The 9,760-nt window shown below is 38.8% G+C and overlaps 1 long non-coding RNA gene across 1 annotated transcript; it reads left to right on the forward strand.

Moving 5' to 3' along the window:
- The first annotated feature begins 1,870 nt into the window (after window positions 1-1,870).
- Window positions 1,871-3,829, forward strand: LOC140699605 (uncharacterized). The gene is made up of 3 exons (XR_012077815.1): window positions 1,871-1,979; window positions 3,172-3,329; window positions 3,763-3,829. It is a non-coding gene; the product is annotated as an uncharacterized lncRNA (long non-coding RNA).
- The last annotated feature ends 5,931 nt before the right edge of the window (window positions 3,830-9,760 follow it).

Here is a 9,760-nt window from a genome sequence, read left to right on the forward strand (position 1 = left end):
GGGTCACTGTCTTCCTTGTGTTTCATTTATTTGGTCACAGTGTCTGGATATTTCTCTGCTGTCCAGCAGTTTTGTGAGGATACTGTGCTCGTGAATCATTGTAAGGACAGAATTTTGAAAAAAGACTGTTGTTCATTTCACAAGGGAAAAGATAATATAGAAATACTGCTCAGATCTATTTTAAAATTAAGCTTGGAATTTTGAGAAGAATTCAAGAAACCATACAAAGCTCTTTTTCACTAATTTTAGATTTATCTTAGACACATATGGTTACATAGCAGAGTAACTTATCAAGTACATTTGACAATAGGAGTGTAATATTGATTATTTGTTTTAGTTGAAATATTCTACCTGGGATAAAGTAATCAGTGCCCATAAATGAACAAATATGTTTGTATTACTATGCAACATGGGAGCAGAGTTCATGTTTCTATATAATATGTATGACTGTGTGTTTTAATCTGTCTGTCAGTGTTTTTATAGTTTTTCAGCAATGTTGTAACTTCAGAATTCTTCTAACATATTCACTCCCGATACTACTGCAGTTTGTACTGTGTATCCTATCTTATGCATGGGATTCCACTGTCCCCTCAGTGAGGAATTTCCTCTCCTATTGAGCTAGTAGCAGAGTTAAAGGAACAGTGATTTCAAGGCCTTTGCTCTCCACGTGTTCGCAGTTGCCTATCAATCACCAATTTCCCTTTCTTGAGTTTTCATTTTTCAATTTGAATTTTTGAAAATAATTATTAATATGTTTCACGAGTCTCCCAAGAAACTTGATGTGTTTGTGCTTTTCAGTTTTCAATTTATGAAAATTGTAAGTGCACACTTGTTTTTAAGTAGTCCTTTTTCACTAGATATTTGTTTACTTCTTTAGAGTTAAAATATTTTTTTCCCAATAAATGAATCGGTGTGCAAGTTTTAAAAGATACCTAACTTTTTATTTTTCTTATTCTAACAGGTATATTCATTGTACAGAATTTAGAAAATAAAGATAAACAAAATAATAAGTTAAAAATGGCCTCTAATCTCACTTGGAGATACAGCTGGAAGGTTTGAAATTGAGAATTACAAGTCCTCTCACATTGTTCTTCTATTTCAAGTACGTTTTGGTTACTGAGACCCTCAAATTCCCATAGAAATTGTAGCAGCAGTTAGTCAGTTTCTGCAGAGGAGCCCACTGGGATTGTGATCGAGACCACGTTGTATGTTTGCATCGCTCTGGGGACCACTGCCATCCCAGGAATGTTGTGATCTGATCCAGGAATCTGCGTTGTGTGTCCAGGTATTTAGGTCTTCTTTAATTTTTTTTCAGCAATGTGTAGAGTTTACATAGTATTATTTTACTTTATTTTTTTCCCTTTATACTGAGTACAAGTTGCAAGTTACCGGGATTTGAATTGTACTATAGCCCCGCAAATTGCTGCCACCATGGACGCTGGGGTCTCTCTGCCCTTTGTAAAATCTCGCACAAAATAGGACCTAAGTAACTCTCTCTTGAAAGAATGATTATATGATTGCTGGATGATGCTTGAGAGTCCTTGTGATGATGTCTTTTTCCCAGACTTTCCCCTCTTCTTAACTATGCCCTTTCCCTTCCTTTCTTCCAGCCTGGGTTTCAGCCTGCCTGTGGCATTGATTTTTCTTTTCTGTGGACTCATCCTTTCATTAGTTCATGATAATGTTACATGTGGGCTGTGGAAACTTGCTAGATGTCAAGAAAGATCAAATCCGTTGCATGCTAGTATTTTTAGAGTGTGTTATTGTATTATCGATTGAAATTAAATCAGGCTGACCCATTGACCATCCCCTGAGCTCTTTTCGCTTTCCTACAGGTGATACTGTTCTCGTTGCTGCATATGCCCTTCCCCCAGACTCGGTTTTGGAGTTGAGTAAGTCACCATCACTGGAGCCCTCTCTTTAAATGATGAAGAAAACCTTTGCTCCTTCTCCATGTTTGGGGACTTGGATGACATGAGGTAACAGATAAAGAATGGAGCCCCACCTCATTCTGACCACCGCTCTTTCCATTCATTTCTCCAGGGGAAGTGTACAATTCAAAAATATAAAGATTGTGAGATAATGAGATAGACAAGACAACCAATCATTTATTAAATGCCCTTTCATGCCAGAAACAAATGTATTATACACACAAAAAGCACATAAACTACGGTAGTGCTGTGGTTACAAACGTGGGTCCGAGTTCGAGTCCTGCTCTGGAGTGACAAGTATTGTGAGATGGAGAACTGGTAGATCGGCTTAGCCTCTCCAGGACTGGTTTTCTGTCCTGCAGAGACGGGGCTCGCTAGGCATCCCTACCCCGTAGAGGTGCTGTGGGGTGTAAATGATGCAAGTGGGCAGCCCGAGCACACCTGCTCATTCCTCGCAAGTGCAGGATAGCACAGCTTTTGCGGTGACGCCTTTATGACCACACCGTGTAGACTCTCAGTGCTCCGAATGGATGCCTTGCTGATTGGAGAAGGGATTCTCACTTCTGTAAATACCCAAGGATTGGGTTATTGGGCCTTGCTGATTTGAATCTATTCTTTAGAAAGTACTTAATGTAGATATATTTTTCAAACATGCATGCTTTTTTCTTTTATTATTTATACTTCTACCCTCTCATCTCTTGGTGTGACTATTCATGGAATCCAGGAAAAAGTCCTAAGCCACCTGCCTCTTCACACTTCTTTGTGGTGGTTTTCTTCCTTGACTAGAAGAGGGTTTTGCATAGGAAATTTTGTTTGCTCCCCTTCTCTTGGAGTCTCACTATTTGTCTGCCTATCTCTCACCTGTCCATCTGTCCATTTCTCTACCCACTCATTCTTCTGACTTGTTTCAAGAAGCATTTCAGGCAGCTTACAGAAGAACAGATACCAAATAAACAGGTGAGAAAATGGGGCCAATATCAGACAGTGAAGCTCGGAGTTGAGCCTGTGTGAGATTTGCAGGCGTGAGACACACGCCTCTGCCTTGTGACTTATAAGATAGACAGCATCAATGTGCCTGAGGCTCCCAGCACACACAGGGAAACAGGGTTTGTGGGAGATGCTCACTGGCTGTGAAATAAATAAGTGGCTTAGGAGAAGCCCAGCCTTTCCAACTACTAAGGCTTAGGAGAATATATTGAGTGTCTTCCAAAATCAGATTATTGCATCTTTTCTTTTTCAGAGTTTTATGTATAGTTGGTTTACATTCTATACCTGGAAATTTCTCCAAAACTGCTGCCCACGTGAGTCCCATGACTCGGGAATGGGGTGGTTCTGCTCATTGACGGGTGTTGGCCAGAAACGGAAAATGACAGCCTCAAAGGAGCCTGGGATTAATCAGTTATGTTTTGTCAGTGCTGTAGATTTCAGAAAATGCTTTTACCATATTTCTCCGCCTGAGGTGGCAGCGTGCTCTCTTCCCAGCATCAGGAGCTCAGGGCCACGGGATGATGGGGGCTGACTGCACTGTCGTTCAAGACAGCTGTGCTAGTCACTGCAGGTGTGGTGCTTTCACGTAGTGCATGTTATGTTCTTTAATAGGTTTCAACAGGTAGTTAATTAACTGAGTTAATTAACATTTAATAAATATAATGGTTTGTTGAAAAGACAGTTATAGACAGAATATAAGTTGTGAACAATATAAAACTGTTTCAATACTGAAATTTCTGTAGGGAAGATTCAGTTTATCTTATTTCTGCCTCTCTTTAAAAGTGAAAAAGGAACAAGACAGAAAAAGCAGAGGATGATTTCTGTTCTTTCTCTCGGCTTGCAGGTGCCTTCACCTCCAGTGGCATCCATCCAGACACCAGGACTGACACTGGCCGTGCTCAGAACTGCCTCAGCCCTGAAGACACAACTGACAAATAGAAGGGGGCCGCACCCTGTTACAGCGGGTGCTTTCACTTTTTGGGTCCTTATGTAAATGCGTGGTGTTATTCAGGATCACCCATTCTGAACTGTGTGATGGTGCTGCGGTGTCTCCTAGTTATTTGTTTCTGTAAGTACTCATGTATTTTTTCCAATGTGTGGTACTAGACATCTAAAAATGCATTTTTCAGATGAAAAATAATGTGTATTAAATATAAAAGTCTGAAAAAAGGGTCAAAAGGGTCTATCCTTTTCCCAGTATTCAGAGATAATAATTAACACTTTAAAATCTATTTTCTGTTCTTTTCATCAGTGTGTATTAACTCTGTCATAAAAACCAGCGAGCACTGTGTTCCTGTTTGCTGTATGGAGACCTCCATTTTCCATTCGGCTTATTACAATTTTTTTTACAGTATTCTATCTCTGCTGGCATGATTTTTAATGACCATTATAGCATTCTGTGTTGTGGAATCCCCGTCCATTTTACTTTGGACTTAAGTAAACTTTTAAATTCCAAGTAAACTTAACTGGAATACTGAAAAGAGAACTGTGGTGGTACCGAAAGTCCTCTACTTCCCTTCCCCTTTATTCCTGAGAGTAAAAACTGCTGACAATGTGGAGTATATATTTCATGACCTTTAGGCCTATGTCATATATATATATACACATACATAAATGTATATGAGTAATCTATGTATATGTGTGTGTATATAAGCTTTATTGAAAAATAAGGCCATACTATATGTTTTCTGCAGCTCGGTTTATTCACTAAGGTATATATCACAGACGTCCTCTCCCTCCAGACTCACCCGGTCCTTTCAGATAGAGTAAAGTGGTCTCCTGATGTGCAGGTTTGGTCTCTTGTGTAAGGACACCTTTCGTGGCAGAGAACTGTGGACAAGGCCTTGGACCACGCCGAAACACCGGAACTTTAGTGGCCACAGCTCACCGTGATTTACCGCATCATTGTCTTGATGGTGGACACTTAAGTTTTCTCCATTTTCCACTGTCAGAAAGGGTGTCTGACTGGCATCCTTCTTGTACAAACATTCCTGTGATCTTGTATGAGTATTCCTTTAGCTAAGGTTTCTGGAAATTTAGTCCTTGGATGTGACAACTACATAAATCACAGGCTCCTTTCAAGTGAATCTAGAAATTCCTTCTCCTGTGGGGAATGAAAAGATGTAGAATAAATTTTGTAACCAATTCTCTATCCCTGGGTATGATTGCACTTCAGCTTTTCTTCCCACCAATGTAAACAGTGCTGTGTAAATGCTCTGATGAGTACATCTTTTTGAACTGATTCTTTTTGTAAATGAAACGATTCCTAAAAGTGAAGTTCAGCCTGTGTGTACACACGTTTTCCAGGGTTTATATATCCATTGACATGTCGTCCTCCAAAAGATCGCTCCCAGTTTGTTGTCCCAAAAATGGACACTAGCTGGAATATATTTAACAAATATTTGCCAATATGATGAGCAAAATGATTTTCATTGTTTTACTTTGCACTTAATGACCAGTGTGGTATTGAGCATTTTTCACTCATTAGCCACCTAACTTTTAAAAAGTGAATGATCCCTTTTGTCCTTTGCAAATATTTCAGTGAGGGAGCTTCTTGTTGCTTTGTGACAGCTCTATGTATATTATGAACATTAGCCCCTTGTCTTCATCAACATGTATCACAGAGCTTTCCCTTGTCATTTTTTGCCTTTCATTTTGTTCAGTAGGTTCATTTTTGTTGTGGCCCAAAATAACCTTTAGATAGTAAATGTCTTCTTTTTGGGTTTTATTCTTGATATTATTCATAGAAATGCTTTCTTATAATGGTATAAATTTCTTCTGTAGGTTTTTTTAATCTCTAAGATGGAGATGATAATGGTACTTGTTACAGTGAGGAGAAGCTGAATTGATATGAGCAAAGAGTTGTATTTGCTCTTATTAGTACTTTCTAATATTTACATCACTTTCAGTAACTTTTCTTGTGGTCATTATGACTGGAAAAGAATTTGTTTTTTCCAGGGATTCTCTGATTGTACCAAGACAATTACTGAATTCATACTTTGCTTTTTAATTTGAAATTCCACCTGTAAAAAATACTTATGTACACTAGAGTCTCTTTTTGAGCTCATGGTTTATTTTTGTCAATCTTACTTTCTTACTCTAGCACTATATCTTACATATTGTAAAAATTTATTTAATATCTGACAGTGCAATTTTTTGATTTGCTTTTCGATCCCTATTTTTCTTTGCTATTATTATGACTTCATTTTTCCTGAAGAATTCTAATATAATTTTTTCAAGTTAAAAAAAGGATAAGTGTTGTCATGAGATTTTTTAGTAATTTTGAATTATCTTTAGGAGAACGTACATCTTTACAAAACTGCTTTCCTCCATACAAAAGGTTGATGTCTCTACTTTCATACTTCTTACTTTACCCCTCAGTACAGTCCTGTACTTCCTCCATATACAAAATGGGCATTGTTTTTGAGTTTATCCCAGATTATTGTTGATGTTTTTGTTAATTTTTTAAGTGAGAAATTTTTGCTATTATATTTTTTAACTGTTAAAACTGACACCTAGGAAGGCAGATTCAGTTTGTAAATACTCACTTTGTAACTTCTCATTTAAAATTGTAAGTATTAAGTACTTGTTACAGAATCCTTTCTTTTCTGTTTTTAAAAATTTGTTTCCAAGATTCTCAAAATGGTCATAGCTAAGTAGTATAGGTGGGGAGACAGATGGAGAGAGGTAGTGTGGCTCATGTACAAACTGTGCGCACTTTCATGGCTGCCTTTATGCTGGAAAAGCTGCTGAAGAGTCCAGGTTAGACCAGGGGTGGCTTTGTATGCACTTGAAAGCCAGCTTTCCTGCCTGTATGGTGAAGCCTGGTGGGCATGGCAGGTAGATGATCAAGGTCGAATGGAGGTTATTGGCTGCACAGAGCGCTGTTTCTGAGAACTGGAGACCATCGCCATGGGAAATGCTTGGTGCCAGGAACAATGCAGAGGAGCTGGGGACCCTGTGTGTTAAGGATTTTCCAACCCTAGTAGTGGGAAGATCAGACTCTGCGTTCAGATCTGAGTTTGAATTCATCCTCTTTAGTTTACTTGTCCTCTGACTTTGGTCAAGCTATATACCCTCTTTCACTTCCTGTTTCCTTGTCTCTCAAAGTAGGAGAATTACATCCTACTGCTAGAGTGTTTGATCAGGTTAAATAATTTGTGTCTATAAGATGTCACGTACAGTCACAAGCTCAGTGAGAAAAGGGCTGTTGCCTGTTCTTCTGCAACTCAGTGCTTGACAAGACATGGGGGAAAGCCAGTCCCTAATTTGTGTGTGATGCAAGTAGGAACAAAAATAATGTCTTGCCTTTCCCTAGCAGTACTCTTACAGCTTTGCTTCATTTACTTCTTTCCTCCTTTCCTTTCCCCTTTCCCATCCTCCACAAAAAGAGCCTGAGACACTCTCAGAATAATAGATTCAAATTAATTTAAAGGTAGGCTCATTCTCACGAAATAATAATAACATAAAAAAAACTGTGCACATCCCAGAATACGTTGTATTTGATTTACACACACACACGTGTACGCACACACACACACACACACACAATCAGGCTACCTCCCACTTGCAGAGGGAGAAGGACCACTTTTTCTGAGTTTTCACTCACTGAGCGTGAGAACAATGTCTCTTACACAGACTTTCACCAAGCTTCGTGCATGGTGTTTTTAATTGAATTTCGGCTTTGTAGCCATAGATATAGTCTCCTAATAGAAGAGAGAAAGTGGAGACATAGACATTCCGCTGAGATATTGGTGTCATCATATTTTAGTTGGAAAGGACTTAAGACAGCATAGAGTCATAACATTTCATGGGTGAGAATCCATTATGTTGTCACTTGGACAAGAACCTGGATCTTCTGCCATCTTGTCCACGTGGGTGAAGAGGCAACTGGGCAGGGGATGGCAGGCATCCTTCTTGCTTGAGTTCCATGTTCTTGCTAGTTTTCATTGCTCAGCTGCCTTTAGTTTATGTCCATGAGGCCTCTCATGGGAAGGTCACTCTGTCCTGATAGAATGAGTTTCTTATCAGCAAAAAGCTCTGGAGCCACTCATATTTCCCAGAGTTTTCTGCTGATCTGCTGACACTTTATATAATTGAGACTTAAGAAAATACTGAATATAAAATCCTTATTGTTATTGTTTGCCATCGAGTTCCATAGGAATGGGGTGCTGTCTCAGGCTGTCTAAAGCTCGATCTGAACAAAGATAGGGTGATAGGTTGTGCTGCTGTACCTCCAAAGTCAAAGGGGATTTCCACCTTAGCTTTTAGAATCAGGCAGATGAGTTCAAATCTTGCCTTTACCAATTATTATCTTTGTGTCTTGGGGGAGAAACTGTACTTTTTTGTGTCCAAATTTGATTATCTGTAAATAAGTTCAGTATTTATTTTAAGGTTTCTGTTTTAGAATTGAATGAGCTAATACTCTCATTTATACCTAAAATAGTGATTGCATGGTTCTATGCTGGTGCCTTGGTAGTTGATTACTAAGGGACTCCGCAGTGAGAATGGGGGTGGGGGACTCCGGGGTAATAGAGTTTATATTCCAGGATATGCTTGTAAAAGACTGGATGTGCAGTGGATTTTTAGTAAATATCTACTCCTTTCCTAATCTGCATTGATTGTGTATATATCTTTATACTAATATATAAACAATTTTTATTGCAATTTAAATATCTTTGTAGTACTTACAATATGTAGCTTTAAAAAATACGTGAAATAAAATGATTTGACTTTTATTTTCTTTTCAATAAGCATAACAAAACAAAAGAAAAAGAAAAAAATGTTTGAAGGAGTAGAAATAATTTTATTTCTTGGAATCAGTTCCGTATAATAGGTTTTTTGTTCGTGTTGTTAAACAGCATATAAAACTGATAGGTTGTGACATTCTAGAAATGAGGAAACAGTGGAGACATACTACCTCTAATGCAGTCACTTTGTTACCAAGTCCAAACTCGTTCTGCTTGCTGCATGACAGGCCAATAAATCGGGAGATGAGATGTTGGAGTAAGGAATAGTGACTTTATTTGAAAAGACGGCAGACCCAGAAAATGGCATATTGATATCCAGTAGAACTCTCTTCCCCAAGGCAGAATTCAGTCTCCTTTTATACTAAAAAGCGGCGGGGATGTGGCTGGTTGTTGCAAACTTCTTGCTGTACGAATTGTTTCTCCTTGGAATCCTTTGTTCCTGCAGCTGTCCATGTGGGTCAAATTATGGTGCCCCCGTATAACCTCCAAAGAAAAGAAAGGTTATTCTCTATTTTGCAACTTGCCATCTGTACATAAGTGTAGAAGAGCTAATATCCTTAAAGATCAGAGCCCGGAGAATAGGCCCTCCTGGGTATTTCAGGCTAAAGGCAACATTCTTTTACAAAAGGTGCAAAAACAGCAAGTCTGAGCCTAGAAAACAAGGTACAGGTTAAAGTCAGACGAACACATCTAACATGGAGTGAAATTTGTTCTTTTCTATTAGAATTAATTTTTCTACCTCATAAATAATTTTAGTAAGAAACATGAGCAATTTTTTTATTTTTGCTTCTTAATAAAGGACTAAAACTACACTTTAGTGAGCAGGGATGCTGTGCGTGCTTTGGGGTCACAGAAAACTCTTGTTGGGGGTGGTCGACCCTGCAACATGTCTGATGCCCCGTGAGTGTTGGTGAGGGTCCCCCTAACCAGGGGCTCTCTTCAGGAACCACCATATGGGCATTGACCTCTGGAGACCTGTTTTTCAGCTGCAGGAAAATTTTTCAGAATCTGTGATGGGAAAATCACTCCAGCTGGGGATAATCAGGGAATAAAGGAAGAGGAAAAGGGCTTGAATTAGAGTAGAAGAGAAGG

The sequence above is a fragment of the Vicugna pacos genome, chromosome 11, assembly GCF_048564905.1.
Source record: "Vicugna pacos chromosome 11, VicPac4, whole genome shotgun sequence".
Classification (NCBI taxonomy): domain Eukaryota; kingdom Metazoa; phylum Chordata; class Mammalia; order Artiodactyla; family Camelidae; genus Vicugna; species Vicugna pacos.